This window comes from Macaca fascicularis, chromosome 11 (assembly GCF_037993035.2).
Source record: "Macaca fascicularis isolate 582-1 chromosome 11, T2T-MFA8v1.1".
NCBI lineage: Eukaryota > Metazoa > Chordata > Mammalia > Primates > Cercopithecidae > Macaca > Macaca fascicularis.
The window spans coordinates 16,091,898-16,108,753 of NC_088385.1; the positions used below are offsets into that span (position 1 = coordinate 16,091,898).

General features: G+C 42.0%; 1 long non-coding RNA gene across 2 annotated transcripts in view; it reads left to right on the top strand.

The window, feature by feature from the left end:
- The window catches only part of LOC135966083 (uncharacterized), a 51,472-nt gene extending 37,483 nt beyond the window's left edge, over window positions 1-13,989 (top strand). Inside the window, exons 2-3 of one of the 2 annotated variants that reach the window (XR_012420043.1) lie at window positions 1,114-1,226; window positions 13,666-13,989. This is a non-coding gene — a long non-coding RNA (uncharacterized lncRNA). The remainder of the gene's footprint in view (window positions 1-1,113; window positions 1,227-13,665) is intronic. The other variant, XR_010579189.1, reaches the window with a different exon arrangement.
- The last annotated feature ends 2,867 nt before the right edge of the window (window positions 13,990-16,856 follow it).

Consider the following 16,856-nt stretch of genomic DNA (forward strand, 5'->3'; position numbering starts at 1 on the left):
TGGCAGAGGAGCAGCTGGAGGAGAGAAGTTTGTCCCTGAATCATGTGGTATTACCCTGCAACATGCATTTATTCAGGGCAGAGCTCTTTTTGACACAACATCAATAAATTCTGCATTTGTAGTTTTTTATTTGCTCATAAAACACTGTCTGTGCTCCTGTAAGAGAATCTCTAAATTTTTCTTGATAGTGCATGTGATGTTTTGATTATTTCTGAAGCCATTCTCTGAGCCTATAATATATCTGTACCTCTTGTCTGCAGATACTTTGAAAGTGGTGGAATTGAGCTAAAAATATTCAGAAGTAGCTAAGCAGTCAGACTTGATTCAACCTTGCATACTGACTGCTTTTTTTGTCTTATCCTTACATCTGGTATCAAAACAAAAATCTTTAACATGGGAAGATATTCTAGTCCAAAAGAAATCTATTACTCTTAGAGATAATGAAGAAGGCAGCTTTTAAAAACACCTGATGTTCTCTAACCTATCGCTCCAGTCACCCACCTGAATTCTACAATGAGAATGTTGTAATTAATTTCATCCCAAATAGCCTACTTTCAGATAATTTAGAAATAAAATAATTTTTAAGATCTCACATATTTGTATAGTGTTTGTCCTTTTCCAGAGCACTTTTACATCACATATTTTTCCTTATAAGGCTAACTGGGCATGTCCATTCCCATTAGACGTGGGAGGAGCCAGGCACAGAGGGGTCAAATGACATCCTGAAGTCACTTGGCTAACTAGTGAGTAAGTCAGTGCAAAATCTCCAGCCTTCTGTGCTGTGCAAATTTTGAAAGTTAAATGTTAACTTTCCAGATTTGAAAACATACCAGTAAGCTTAAGAAAGTAAACTTAAAAGGAATAAAAAAGTGTCCTAGGCGAATCTACGAGTCTGGGGTAATCTATGTTAGGTCCTCCTTTTCCCTGCCCATTGCGATACTTATGAAAATGAAGCCAGGACAGTTTTAATGGGATAGGGTGGGCACAGAAGGGTGGTGTGAAATATGAGGGAAATGTGTGTGAGGGGAGAAAGCTTTGCTCGATAGTATATATAAGACAGGAACATGTGTGATCATGTTCTAGCGCTGTCTTTGCCAACCCTGTCTTTCTCAGGCTGCCTCCAACAGGAGCTTAGTCCCATGGAGTACCGGAGCCAATGCTGCCCAGAGTGTCAGCCACATTATTCTTCCCAATGGTGATGTCTAGGATTTGCTGTCATGGATCAGGTATCTGATATGTGCTATGAGCAGCCATATACCCCGTGAAGTCCTTGCCCTCTTTTGACCCCTGCAGCAGTGGGTTCATATGACTGAGTTTCTATTTGGAGCCTCATCCCGAATATCAGACCATTTATCTGGGATCCTGATGCTCCAGCTAGCCCCTAGTAGCTCATCCCCTGATGGGATGGCTGGGTTTTGCTTTTTGTAGACTCAGGCACTGGTTGAGAACATGAATGGGTTGATCACTGGTCATGCGATTACCACTCCCTATCTGACTTTATACATGACCTCCAGTGCTTACTGCTGGAACCTCAATGCCTTACATTCTACCTGGAGCATAGTAGAGAGTCAATGAATGAGTGAGTGAAGAAACAAACATTGGATTATCGTGTCCACTCAAGAGAGAGAGCTTTTTTAGATAGGACAGCTGTCTGGGCAAAACCTGAATTACATCATCCTTTTAGATTATGAGTCTTGTGTTCTCCACCTGCCCCTATGGGGCCCATGTGCAGCTAATTCAGTATTCCCGCTTCTGGACTCATGGGCAGGTATGTACCTTACAGGGATCTCCCATTCTCTCTCCCCTTTGCCCAACATGCTGCCCATGCTCCCTACCTCCCCTGCTTGACAGTGAGTAGAAAGACAGTCCCTGTCCACTTATGTGGACTGTGAAGGCCATTTCAAAAACCAACAAGTGTACCCTTCCTAAATGGATTCTAAAAATGCTTTTTGAGGAGAAGGAAGGAGAAATCTCTGGCTCATGCTCAAGATTTTGAAGGCAGAATTAGACTTGGCAGTAAGAAAAATTCAATTCCATTTAACAGAGATTTATTTATTTTTAAATTACTTTTATATGCCTGGAACCACAGGGATGAAAGAGAGGAGTCAGTCATGGACTCTGCTCTCTAGGGATTAACAGTCTAGTGACTGGAGGAGACCCAATAATAATGGAGGTAGGCACAGTAGTTCTAGTGTCAGACAGATTTAGCAAGTGCTATCGTGGGGTAAGAGCAGAACCTGTGGGGTTCAATGGTTATATATTTCTGGAAGACTGAGGAAAGGAGGAGTCCTGGAGTCCTGTAGTTTGTCCTTGGCGTCTTCTCACTTTTTTGGGGGGGATTCTCTCTTTTAAATAAAATGAAATTTAATTTAATTTTTTGATTAGTTAATACATTTTAATGTTCAAAACTCAAAATAATTTCATCAGACATACATTAAGAAGCCTTGCTGTCACCATGTTCCCATTCAGACCATTTCCTCCACTCTTCCTCCTGTTCCCTCCACTCCTGTTCCATTCCATTCCCTCCACTCCTGCATGCATGTCTATCCATTTCTTGCATATTCTTCCAGGGCTACTTTATGTAAACAAAGCAGATAAGAATAGGTATTTTTATTCCATCCCTTTTCTTACAAAAAAGTTAAGATATTACACATGGAGTCTCCATCTTGCTTTTATTCCTTTATGATAAATCCCAGAGATGATTCTACATTAACAAATAAAGAGTTCCTTCATTCTTTTGTAAAAATGCATAGAAAGTCTTCTGGTTTCTTTAACCAATCCCCTGTAGGTGGACACTTGAAGTGCTTCCAACTGTTTGCTATTAAAAATATTGTTGCACAAACCATTACATACATGATTTTATATGTGTTCAAGTGTATCTGTAGGCCAAATACCCAAGTGCAGCTACTCTGAGACCTGTTCCCTTGCTTTTGCTTTTTAAAGCAAGCTTATCATTATTCCCAGTTTCAGGGAGACTTGTTTAGTCACAGAGACTCTCAGAAACAAAAGGAATGGGTCTCTTATGGTTGGATTTCAGTTTTGGGAGGACATATTAGGCGGGTTTTTAAGACAACTTAAGACATATAGGATGTCACTTATTGTGACAGGACCTGCTAATATGATTGACTGTATTATCAGATTTTGATTTCCAAGTCCATCGATATTTGTTTTGGCCCAGGTAGTGGCTTTCTCTGCCCTCATTCATCTGTTTAGCTGACAAATGTTTACTGGGCACTTACTAGATCTCTAGTTGTGATAGACACTGGAGTTAGTGTGCACTTGAGAGAGGTTAGCCAGCTTGCTTTAGGCAGAGAGTAAGGAAAGGGTCCCCAGAAAACCTCCAATCCACCCAGGTCATTGTCTCATCTACACATACCACAAGGGCTTACACCAGATGTTTTGTGCAGATAAAGGAACATGCACAGAGGGCTTTCCTAAATTCCATCTCTTGACACATGCACGGTAAGGGAAATAAATCAATATGTAGCAACTCAGGCTAAGGGCCTGCATACGCACTGGAAGGATGGGGGTAGAACTGCCAGGAATTCACACCTTGTGCAAATAAGGAACCTAGCCCCATCAGCTTTTCTGAAAAGCCCTTGTATTCAACTATAAAATGTCAACCTGTTTTCAGGACCCCTCTCTTTGCTGAGAGATTTCCTTTTGCTTAATAAATTCTACTCTGCCCTACTCACTCTCCAGTGCCTGTGTGCCTAATTCTTCCTGGTCATGGGACAAGAACTCGGACCTAGCTGAGTTAAGGAGCAGGAAGACCACAACAGACTGATACTTGGTCTGGTCCCTGTTCTGTCTCATAATTCATACAGAGGTGTAAGCAGCCAGCTACATGTTCAGCATGGCAGGCATTGCTGTAAACATATCTACAGGTTGAGCCTGCCTCAGCAGCCCTGCCTGCCCTGTGTGTGTTCTCAGACACCAAAGGGGATCCCTCACTGTCACTTGCCATATGCACCCACAAAGCACAGAAACTGGAGACTGAAAACTTGGATTTTGGTTTAATCTATGTTACTTATTAATGTGTAGCTTTTCTGAATACCAAAACCTTCATTTGGAATGTAAAGTGAGTATCCAATGATATAAACGTTTGAAAGTGCTCTTTAAATTACTGTTCACATCTTTCTTCCCCTGGAAAGAGCACTGTGAGAACAATCAAAGGCTGAGGGAATAATTTTAGTGGTAATTATAATATTTGTCTCTGGACCTTCAGAGGCTCTCAAATCCCTTCCCTTTTCCAGGTGGATTTGTCTGGGTCACAAGCAATTAAAGACAGCCTATAAAAGTCTCCTGCAACAGCTGTCGATGCAATTTCTTTGGTCTACCAGATGATGGGCTTGGCATGCTGCTTATGGATGGAGGCACCAATGTTGGCCCACCTGTCATTGTTACTGTCAGTATTGACTTCATTACTGTTGAGCCACCGAGCTGACAATCTTGCTTTCACCAGCTTTGGGAGGGCCTTTTAAGGTGACATCCCTGGGAAGTATGCCAGAGCTATAAGAGTTGTACCCACTCACGCCTGTAATTGCAGCACTTTGGGTGGCCGAGGTGGGTGGATCACAAGGTCAGGAGTTCGAGACCAGCCTGGCCAAGATGGTGATCACCTGAACCTGGGAGGCAGAGATTACAGTGAGCTGATATCACACCACTGCACTCCAGACTGAGCAACAGAGCAAGACTCCATTAAAAAAAAAAAGGTTGTACCCAAAGTATTCCTGCATGCAGATGGTATGCCAGTGTCAGCACATGGTCAGAGTCAAGCATCTGTATCAGCCAGGGTGAGGTCAGGAAAAGAAAGTCCAGGCCACGGAGTTTGACAGAAAAAATAGAATATCGGGAGCTCATCTTAAAGTGCTGGAAGAGCTGAAAAGTCAACTTGAGGATAGTGAGACAAGTCAGAGATTAGCAACATCAACAACCTGCTACCATCCCTAGCATTAGAAGCAAAGGAAGGAGGTTTTTCTGTTAGAGTCCAAGAGACAGACCTGCTGGATCACAAAGAAGGCCCAGCCCACTGATGAGGCTGCATGCCATGCCTGAGGCAGAGGGAGGCAGACATTCCCTGCCCTCTCCCTTCCTCTTGTCCTCCAGTTTCCTGCTAGTGCCTTCCAGGAGCAGAACCTAGTGAGAAGTCAACTGCATATTTGCCAGAGAAAATGAGGGAATGGGCTTGAGAGAGGATAGGTAAATGATCAGCACAGAATCTCCACTCGCTCTTAGAAACTGTTCCCACTAAGTGGAAGAAGATTGCCTATAACTTTCCTCTTGTTCCTGAGGCCAAATTCTTGTCTGGAGGCCTGACTATATGTTTTCAAATTCTTTATCAAAGCATTCTTTTTTCAAGGCCTATTGTGTCCCTCCTGGGAGTTCCTGGTAGTTTCTGCCTGGGACCATCCATCTGTATTATTCTACCTATTCTCTTTGACACCTACAATGATCTAGCCAGTCCTTGCCTCAGGGGCTTGTTTGGATGCAGAAGTCAAAAAGGCAGAGCTGGAATCAACAGGTCACGTAAGAAGTTGGGCCCATTAACTCTCTTTGAATCATAGGGAAGCCAGATAATTCTGAGACGGAAAAGATGATAGACTGCAGAGGCCTCACACTGGTTATCACCGTCAGACCCAGCGCTCCTCCCCAGGGTTACAGGAAAAGCTCCCTGAATAGCTTTATTGTTTAGCCACTGTCTTTTAGTCTTGATTAGACTTATGTAAGTGGAGAACTAGAAATGTTGTTAGAAGTCCTCAATTTGAACATTTTAATCTCTTTCATTTTAGAAACAGGAAAAATCAGGTCCAGAGGGGTTAAGTGACACAATCAAGATCACATAACGAGTTAGTGATGTGAACTGATTTTAAAACAACCCTTTTTCATCTGCCCGAGCCAACTTCACTTCAGCTCCATATTGACTCACCGTCTTAATACATTCTTGCGAAAATATTTAAACAGTTCTCCTCCTACGACTTCAGAATGTCTCGGTGTTGGAGATCAGTTTAGCCTTCTGGGTTTCTGCTGCAGATCACATTCAGCAGATTTTTATTCTCCCCTACTGCCTTCACCTCACCTGATACAAATTATTCTGAATTTCAGAATATATTAAATGGCACGTTCAGGTTCAAACTGGCCTGTGACTTGCGCTGTTAGAGGGAGGAGTTGTGTGGCTTCCCTTCTCCCCATTGTTTGCGGTTCCAGCAGGCATGGGCTCTTTTTGTGAGAAGAAGTTCTGCAACTTCATTACCAGTAAAGTAAAATGGAAAACCAATACTCTCATTTTCACTGTAGGTTTTATTTCCCTGGTGATACATGAAGCAATTGGTTCAGTGAAGACACCAACTATCCAGAAGTATGAAAATCTTCCGACTCTAGGCCCACGGGAGCCCACAGAGGGTGTGGTCAAGAAAAGGAGGAAAGCCTCTGTCCTTGGTAGAGGGACGATTGCTGAAGGCTTCTCACCAGCTTCAGGACACTGGTTTCTGCAGTTCAGTTTCTATCTCAATAGGGGAGGAGAGAAAAGCAAAGAAGCCAAGAGGATAAAGATGGAAAGAAAGGAGGAGGAAGGCTGTAAGGGAGACAGAGAACAAAGGAAGGAAGGAAATGAAAGAAAATGCTCCCATTGGATCAAAGTGGCCATGGGAAAATAGGAATTTAAAAGGGGGGGCTGTGTGTCATGCAGAAGTGCATTTAATGAAAATAGGACACTTTTTGGAGTTTGGAGTGGTCAGCAGCATGAAGGTTAATTATTTTTATCTGTGTGAGATAAGCAGACTCAGGCCACATTTATTTGACTGCAAAGAAATCGGTGTGCTCCAAAGACTAGGTCAGTCCAGTTTGCAGATGCGGGGACTAACACATGAAGTTCTTCTGTGGAATGGAAGGTGAGAATGGGGAAGGAGGGAGCAGGAGGAGGAGAGGAGAGCTGTCTTAATACTCTGAGGTGAATGAGCTCTTGTGCATTGCACATACCAGGCGCTCAGTAAGCACTTGCTAATCCTCAATTCTTCCCTTTCCTATTTGTTCAGATGCAGTCACTGTGACACCAGTTTAGAAATATACACAAAGATGCGTTCATACATTTTTTTTTTTTAGTTGTTGTGGTCAGTATTTGGTTGAAAATTAGGTGTTCCTATAATCCTAGCACTTTGGGAGGCCGAGGTGGGCAGATCACTTTAGTCTGGAAGTTTGAGACCAGACTGGCAACATGGCAAAACCTCATCTCTACAAAAACTACAAAAAAAAAAAAAAAAAAAATTAGTCAGGCATGGTGGTGCACGCCTGTGGTCCCAGCTACTTGGGAGACCTGAGGTGGGAGAGCACTTGAGGTCGGGAGGCAGAAGTTGCTTGCAGTGAGTTGTAATCATGCCACTGCACTCTAGCCTGGGCAGCAGAGTGAGACCCTGTTTCAGAAAAAAAAAAAAAGGAAATAAGAAAAAGAAAAAGAAAATTAGATGCCATCAAGATTAGGGGGTAGAGGAGGAGTAAGTGGGAGGGAAAATTTCATGTGTTAACATAAAGATGGGAAGGTGTTGCTCTTCCAAGAGATAATGGAAAAGAAGGAATCTTCCAGAGTAGGGTGGTGAAGGGGAGTACAGAATAGAAAACAATTGCATTTTAGTCAGCTGGAAAAAGAAAGGAGATAATTGGTTTGATATTTTCTTTTTTTTTTCTTTTTTTTTTTTCTTTTGAGACGGAGTCTCCCTCTGTCGCCCAGGCTGGAGTGCAGTGGCGTGGTCTTGGCTCATAGCAAGTTCTGCTTCCCGGGTTCACGCATTCTCCTGCCTCAGCCTCCTGAGCAGCTGGGACTACAGGCACCCGCCACCATGCCGTGCTACTTTTTTGTATTTTTAGTAGAGACGGGGTTTCACTGTGTTAGCCAGGATGGTCTCGATCTCCTGACCTCGTGATCCACCTGCCTTGGCCTCCCACAGTGCTGGGATTACAGGCATAAGCCACCAGGCCCAACCCCATGGTTTGATATTTTCAAGGCACTTTGTAATTACTTTTGTTGGTGGGGCTGTTGGTCATGATGTTCCAACTGGACTCTCTCTTGGAACTTGAAATCATTAACGGATGGAAACAAAATGTTGGGTCTAATTTATCCTACGGCTGCACCCTAAGGAGATCACCAATTAGAGCCTGTGACTTGGATTCCCAGGGATGTGCTGGCTTCTGCCCTTCTTGAATCTGTTTGACACTTTTATACATTTCTGCCATTTTGGGAATTCTGCCCATTTTTCTAATATGTTCACTCTCTCTTTTTTTTTTTTTTAACTTAAGATGGGAAGAATCTGTTTCTTTTGCTTTTAGTCAAAAGACCCTGAAACAACCAATAGATGCTCCACCTTGCTACCAAACCACTAGCTTTCTCTACCAGACCTTTTGAATCTCTAGCTTCTCCAGTAATAAATACTTGCTAGGCCTGAAATAGATTGAGATCACCTCAGTATAATGATATCTCTAATAAGCCCTGGATTTTCTCAAAGCCTTGAATGAGCCATTCATTCTACCCTGATAGGCTACAGGTTTATAAACAGCAGTGAGCTGAATGTTTGTCCCCCCACAAAATCATATGTTAAAATCCTAATCCCAAAGTGGTGGTATTTGGAGGTGGGGCCTTTGAGAGCTGATTAGGTCATGAGACTGAAGCCCTCATGAATGAGATTAATGCCCTTATAAGATGAGGCCGGAGAGCCACACAACTGTCTTTCTGCCATGTGAGGACACAGCAAGAAGACAATTGTCTGTAAACGAGGAAAACCAAAACCAAAATCACCAAAAACCCAACTATGCTGGCACCCGGATCTCGGATTTCCAAACTCCACAACTGTGAGAAATAAGCGTTTGTTGCTTATGTCACCCAGTTTATAGTATTTTGTTACAGCACCCTGAGCTGACTGAGACATAGACCTCCACCAATAAACATATGGATAAGACCAGGAAAGACAGCAACATGATGGGAGAGGTGAACTCTCACTCTGCTACTAACTAGCACATCGCTAGTTAGTGCATAATTTATTAACAGTTTCCTTTTTATTTGACATGGCTTGATACCTGGTTCACAGCTTTGAGAAGAAGGTGGCCGAGCTCAGGTACATAAGGGGTCACATTGCCCCCGATGAGCCTCCACATAACCCTATTGGAGTGGAAGTGCCAAACATGTGTGCTTGGGAACATGCATTTACCAGGGTCCATAGTGAATCCAGACTAGGGATTTCATAATCCTTAGAAATGTGGATGCTTCACCAGAGCCCCTGAGGTCAAAGCTTCTGACCAGAGAAGAAGAGAGTGGGGGAGAGAGAGAGAAAGAGAAAGAGAATGAGGAAGAGAAAATGGACTTAAAGCAGTTGAGAGACAGAAACTCACAGCTAGAAATAAAATGGGTCTTTTGAGCATTCTCTGATTCTGAACTCCCAAGGTTTTTTTGTAATCTAACACTGAAGGGCCGGAGAGAATATGGAAATCATGCACCAGGCTAGAAAGACCAGAGCTGGCATTAGCATGAGGCGAGGCCTTCTGCACAGCCAGAATTTCTGCAAACTAGTAAGACTCATTAAACAAACTTTAATTTCTGTGTGTTCTCTCCACTGTACCTTAAAATAAATGTATTCTTCATGATCTGGAGAGATGCCTACTCTTCTAATTTGAAAGAAATATAAATGCTGGTAGGATAGTCTCTGGAGAATGTTACTACCTATGGTCATTAAGGGAGAAAGTAATGAGGGAGCAGGAGATTAACTAGTTAGTTGAGGAATCTACTAAAATAAGGGAATTGGCACCTCAGGGCCTAATCTTGAAAATTGTTCCGGCACAGGCAGCCGTATGATGAGCAGAAGAGGAATGGGATGGGGAATGCAGAAAGAAAAAAAATCATAATCAGAAATGCTAATCAAAACGTAATAAATCTAAAGAGCTAAACTCTTTTAAATAACAGCAACAGTATTGCTATGACATCTTTATTCAGCCATCTATTACATTTATTAAAAATGCTCTCATTCCTCAATGAGGAATGGGCTATTCCAGCACATGGGCCAGATAGAGAAATCCAAGAGTTAAATTGGTGATGGCTGCAGCTACATTCTTCATATCTGTGCACTGCATATGGGATGCGGTGCTTGATGACAGCAGCAATAGCTAAACACATCTCTGAATTGTAATTGTCACAGGGTTCTTTCCCGGGTTTATCTGCCTTCCTTAGCATTTTAAGTCTCAGCTACTTAATGAAATGTCATCTTTTCATAGCTGGTGACCAAATAATTGTTTAAAGTGAATCAGCATGTGAAAGGTGAAGGTGTTTATTACCTGAAACATAATTCATTGTGATACTTCGACTCACGTCTCAAGCTAACTAAAGGATGTCATCTTGCAGGACACATAACCTTTTACCACCTCACACTTCGCCAATTATAGCAAATTTCCCTTTATCCAGAGTAGCTGGAGATAGGTGGTTTTAATTTCCAGTATTCTGATTAACTGGGGATTGACATATCATCCCATTTTCAGAGAATGAAAATTCATTTTCTCTGGATGATGGCCATAGCTTTTTGACCTTTCTGTTTCTTCTAGTCTCTCTTTGCGTTAATCTTCTTAAAGAGTAACTCATTTCTCTCCAACTCAAAACCTTCAAAAACTTGATTGAATAAGCTATCATTCAAGGGCATTCATTGTTCCCAGCATATCTACTTTCATCCCCATTTATTTACCCTCTCTGCTCTCACCCTCTTCCTCATAAACACCCTGACCTTTCTCCATGCCTGATGTTCTCTCTACAGAGGAGGTTTTTCTACTCTGTTTCAGTGTATTTCAAATCCACCCACCCTTAAAGACTCAGGCCAATTCTCTCTTCTTGGTGAGGCCTCTTTTCACATCTTCCTTCCTCCAGGTCCAGTTTTTATATCTTCCTCCTCTGAGTTCCATGTTCTTTTTCTTTTCCTTTTAAGACAGGGTCTCATTCTGTTGCCCAGGCTGGAGTGCAGTTGTGCAATAATGGTTTACTGCAGCTTTAGCCTCCTGGGTTCAAGTGATCTTCCCACTTTAGCTTCTTGAGTAACTGAATAGCTGGGACTACAAGCATATGTCACTACACTGACTAATTTATTTTTATCTTTGGTAGAGACAAGGGTCTCATTATGTTTCTCAGGCTGATCTTGAACTCCTGGACTCAAGCAGTCCTCTTGCCTCGGCCTCCCAAAGTGCTGGGATTACAGGCGTGAGCCACCATACCTGGCCCCTGAAATCTCATATTCCTGATCTCTGTCTGCATCTCTCGGGAAATGACTTTCTCCTTTAAGTTATCATCGTTTACATCAATTTTATCTTAACCTACTAGTCACAATTTCCTCGAGTGAATTATTTGTGACAGACATGTCTCTGTTAGTCCCCTAGGTAGCACCACATGAATTGCACACAGTAGGCGTGCCTTAAATGGATGAACCAAAGAACCATAATTTTATCACCAAAATGGGACAGAATGTGCTTTTCTCTTTCTTGGATGATTCATAGAGCACTTCAGGATCTCACAGTGCTTTTGATTTATTATGATTAGCATCAACTATCATTAGAGGGGCTCCAAATAAGTCTGGATATATGAATTTTCTGGTTTCAATTTCTGAACAAAACTGAGAGCAAGTACATTTAGCCACCAGGGCACTGACAGAACCCGAAGGAAAAATACAAGTGTTCATTGACCTCACATAAAACACAGTAAACGGCACAGAGAATTAGTAGAAAATTAAATCCATCCAGACTTGGAGTAATTTTGCCTAAGAGAGTCTAATTAGTCACGTTGGAGTGTGATCAGAACCTCCATATTAATACAACCCACCCACGCCCTCTCCTTCAGATTGTGACTTTAGGAAACATATCACGGGAGAGTACCGTCTGAGCACTGTCCAGGGACTAGGCAGAATTGAGGCAATTTCCCCCTCAATTGTTGCCACAGCCACACTGGGGATTGCAATTTTACTGTGGCTCCTTGCCCCAAGGGCTGCAGGGCATGGCATTTGTTTCAGAGCTGGCACTGTCACTACCCATGGAGCCATGCCTGTAGGGCTGGCAAACATCCAAGGAGAATCATTTACTTGCAGAGAAAAAGAGGAAAGAGGCCAGTTAACAAACAAAGGTGAGAGGGCCATGTCCACGATGGCACGCCATGCTGTGAGCAGGATCAGGTGAAGGAGGCTGAGGAAGAAAGAAAAGGGGAAGTAGGGGGTTATGAAGGAATATGATCAAGGTAGCAATGGTGCAGCTGCCAAATAAGCTATTAGAAATCAATCAAGGAGAATTAGGTGTTAGGAAAACATAGGAGACCAGCCCAGGCAGAGAGTCAACACCTCTGAAATCTGCAGAAGTTGAAGAAACAAAGCAAGATGGGTTGTCAACATGGAGCATTCTGGAGTTTTCACCCCAGAAAATTGCTGCATGATCTCGGCATTCAGGAAAGGACCCAGATGCCAAGGGAGCTTTCTATTCCAGCCCTAGCTGCATTTATATGCCTTTTGACTCCAGTGAAACTCAGTTTCAGGTCTGCTGTTCTAGAGAATTGAGAGAGGGGTGCTCTCTGAAAGCTGGTGGCGGGAAGTTGGTGTGATCCCACAGCTGGTTATATTATTAGCAGCTATGGGCAGTAGGAGCCAAGCTCACATGCCCTTCCAGAGGACCCCAAGCTTGCCCCAGAGTAAGTCTGGGGTAGACAGCTAAGTACAGGTGCTTGTGAAATGGGGCCTTCTACAGTACAGACTCTACAACATGAAAGCTAAAAAGAGACATTTTTGTGTATTACAAATAGAAAAACAAGCTTGGAATTAAGTGGTCAGCCCAAAGTCACAGTATCAGAACCTGGGAACCCATATCTCCTGAATTCCCGTCTATTAAATCATATCCACATGGTCTTCAGAGGTTATGCCAAATCCATGTCAAGCTTTTTATGTTCCATCTGATTTGTCTGAGGCAAATTCTAGTCTATCTTCTGTGAGGTGGAAATTGATTTTTAAAACAGTTACGGTGAGGAGATGTACAAATGAGTGAAGACATGCATCCTTGAGCAACCTGCCAAGCCACTCTGAATTCCATTCTTTTTATGTGGAAAATGGGGACAGAGCATCCCCCTTAAGAAATTATTGTTTGGACTGAATAAATAAAAACGTAGGTAGAGCATCAGGTACATAATAGGTCCTTGCACCATCAGAAAAAAAGGAAAAAGAGATTCAAGAATGTTCAGTTTGGAGCCGGGTGCAGTGGCTCACGCCTGTAATTCCTGCACTTTGGGAGGCTGAGGCAGGCATATCACTTGAGGTCAGGAGTTCGAGACTGGCCTGGCCAATATGGTGAAACCTCGTCTCTACTAAAAATACAAAAATTAGTCAGGGGGTGGTGGTGCGTGCCCGTAGTCACAGTTACTCAGGAGGCTGAGGGAGGAGAATTGCTTGAAGCCAGGAGGCAAAGGTTGCAGTGAGCCGAGACTGCACCACTGCACTCCAGCCTGGACCACAGAGTGAGGCTCCATCAAAAAAAAAAAAAAAACCCCAAAACCAAAAACCAAAACAACAACAACAAAAAACCCCACACCAAAAAGAATGTTTAGTTTTGGTGCTATGTGTATTACTGCATTAAGGATTCTTAGAATTTAGTTAACTCCTGCATGTTTTCTTTTTGTAGTGCTCTGCTGACCAGAAAGAAGGACAATGTGAAAGGAAGAAAGAAAGAAAGAAAGAAAAAAAAATTACTTACTAGACCAAGAATCAAGAGATCAGGTTCTAATTCTAGCCCTGTTACCTGTCAGTGGGATAATCCAGTGTAAACCATTTAGAGTCTACAACAGTTTCTTCCTTTTTAAAATTCAGTAATAGACTGTGTTTTTCCCGTGTATCTTACAGGATTGTTGTAAAGATCAAACAAATTAATAAATGAGCAAATGTTTTGACAATTAACTCACAATTAATTAACAGTGGCTTGGTATTGAGGGTGCCATCTCTCCTTTCATCTCCACAATAATCCCATGCAGCAGGCATAGCTCGATCCATTTGAAAACCTGAGCCCAGCGAGATACCCAGTGACTTGCTAGAGCTTAATAGCCATAGAGCAGGACAGCCGGGATTCAAAACCAAGCCTCCTGACTCTAAGTGCTTTTCTCACTATTATGTCGAATCATATGAAATTGCTATTTTTGTAGGTCAAAAAAAAATCAAATGTCAGCAATTTCATATGGTTTAACCTGATAGAACACATCTGTACAAAGAACTATTGAAATTCAAGAGAGCAGAACTATTGAGTAGTAGCTTAGGCTCTGATTAGCACCATTTAGGAACAGTGTTCCCTTATACCATGCAGAGGATCAGAAAAGAGTCATAAATTGCCTGTTTCATTTAAACCAGAATTGGCAGAACCCTGCTCTAGGGGGTTGGGGAGACAGTTACACAATGGTTCGGCCACAGCTCATGCTTAGGAGGCAAGCTCTCTTAGTTAGCACCATCCTTAACTGGGGTCTGTCTTGGTATGGTGTTTTGTGTGTAATATTCACTCATTGTCTTAAAGAAAACTGTGAATCTATAATGAACCTAAATTCAGGTGCAGACTGAGATACTGAGTAATCATTACATTTAGTAATGCTAAGTGGGTGTCTTTAGCAAAATTGAGATTTTTAAAAATGCAGATTTCGATTGAACTATTTATGAAAATTACGGTATTTTGGTGGGGTAGTCAAAGTATTTGCTCACAGGGTCCTGGGAGATCAGACAATGACAGGGAGGATGCTGGTTGGATCTTCTCCTTGGTTATATTGGAAAAGAGAGACTGAATTTGTTCTAGGATAGAACTGGCCTAGCATCACCTGGACTGGAATCTTGATGTCCACATGGCATGATATAAAATTGGAGAGCTGACCTATGGGGAAAATGGATACAAAGTATCATGGCTGTCTTACCTGGATCCCAAAGGCAAGATTACACCCCATGGATAAGGGTGGGAACTTTTTGTGAAGATAATGCGTATTTATAGTATTGGTCATCGTGAGACAGGGAAAGAGGAGGGCCAAGAGAGGGGAATCTTCTCTCTGGAGCTTGAAAGTGAATTCAGAGCCAGGATTTAAGTAGGGGAGAAGTCCGTCTGGGTATCCCTGTAGGATTGAATTCAGCTGGCTACTTGCAGAAGGTGAGCCTTTAGTATAGAATTTTGAGAATTTCCTCCTGGAGTTGTATATCTTTTACGACAGGACTTCAGTACATCTTTCCTGATCATTACAGATCAGCTTCTAGGTAAAGCAACGGATTGACCACATGTATTTACTTTCAGTTCCTTCTGAAATTCCTCTGAAATAATAGAAAGGGATTTAAAAAATCTTTATCCATAAGGACAAAGACAGTAGAAGGGGAGGCGATGACAATTAAATTTTGGAGGTTGGACACCAGCTGGATGAGTGATAACTGATTTAACAGGTCTGAGAATGTATGGGAAATGAGTGGAAAAGACTGAAAAGTAATTGGAGTTAAATTGATGAACTCCCCAGAGGGTCAAAAATTGGTGTCACTACAGAAGTGGCTGTAAAAGTGGGGGCTAATGACAGAAAGATTTGTTGAAAGTCTGGGAAGGAGTTAGGGCCCCAAATCCCTGCTACCACACAGGGAACCTGGAATCCTCCCTCTCTCCCATCCTGGCAGAGGATTGAAGAAGGTAAATCAGAAAGTCACTAAAGTGAGGAGACACTAGGCACAGTTGAGAATGGAAGTATCCTAGTGAAAATGAAAGGTTGGCCAAGCTAATTCTCTCTATAGTAAACCCCTCTGCTAACAGCCTGCACACTTGCCCAGAGCCCTCAGTTGGCCCCTTCACCGTCTCACCCAACTCTGGCATATAAACAGACTACCAAGGTTACTATGCGTGCCAGAGGGAAGCCCATAGCATGACATCTATAGATAAGAAATACACAAAATTAAAACCACTTTGAGGAAACAAAAATTAAACAGGTGCAAGAACACTTAAACTACTTGATATTTTCAGAAATGTAAGAGAGGATAATGTATCTGTAGAACAAGGATACAATATTGTCTATAAGAAAACAGTCAGAAAACAAACAAAAAAAGCTCTTGGAAGTTAAAAATGACGGCAGAAATGAAAAACCTGAAAGAGCCGAGATATAAGATTGAGAAAATTTCCAGAAAATAAAATAAGAAGGCAAAGAGATGCTAAATAGAAAGAAAAAGGGAAAAAAATATCACTGCAGAATGTCTTCACCCTGAAGAAAAAAAAGAACAAGGAAATTTTGGAGAAGATATTATCACAAAAATAATTAAAACAAATTTCACAGAATGGAAGGGCATGGGTTTCCAGACTAAAGTGGCCCACACCAAGGCACACTGTGAAATTTTAGAATATTGGCAACAAAGTAAATATCCTACATGCTTCCAGAGTGGAGAGTAAAATTTCATACACAAAGCACGTGAAATTGGGATGGCATTGAACATCTCCACAGGAATACTGGAAGCTAGAAGACAATGGAGAAATGCCTTAAAATTTTTGAAGGAAAATGACTCCCAGCATGGAATTCTGTACCATGCATGCCAAATTGTAAATTTAGGGTGAGGGTAGAATAAAAGACATTTCAGACACAAATCTCAAAAAGGTTATCTTTTATATACTTTCTCCTAGAAAGTAACAATTAAACAGGTGATTAAATCCAGAAAGAGGAAGATATTGGACTCATGAAAGTGACAATCTATTAAAGGATAGAAAAAAAGAGAATTCCTAAAGCAATTGTCTTAGTCTATTCAGGCTGCTATGACAAAAATACCATAATAAACAGCAGAAGTAGTTAATAAACAGCAGAAATTTATTTCATACAGTTCTAGAGGCTG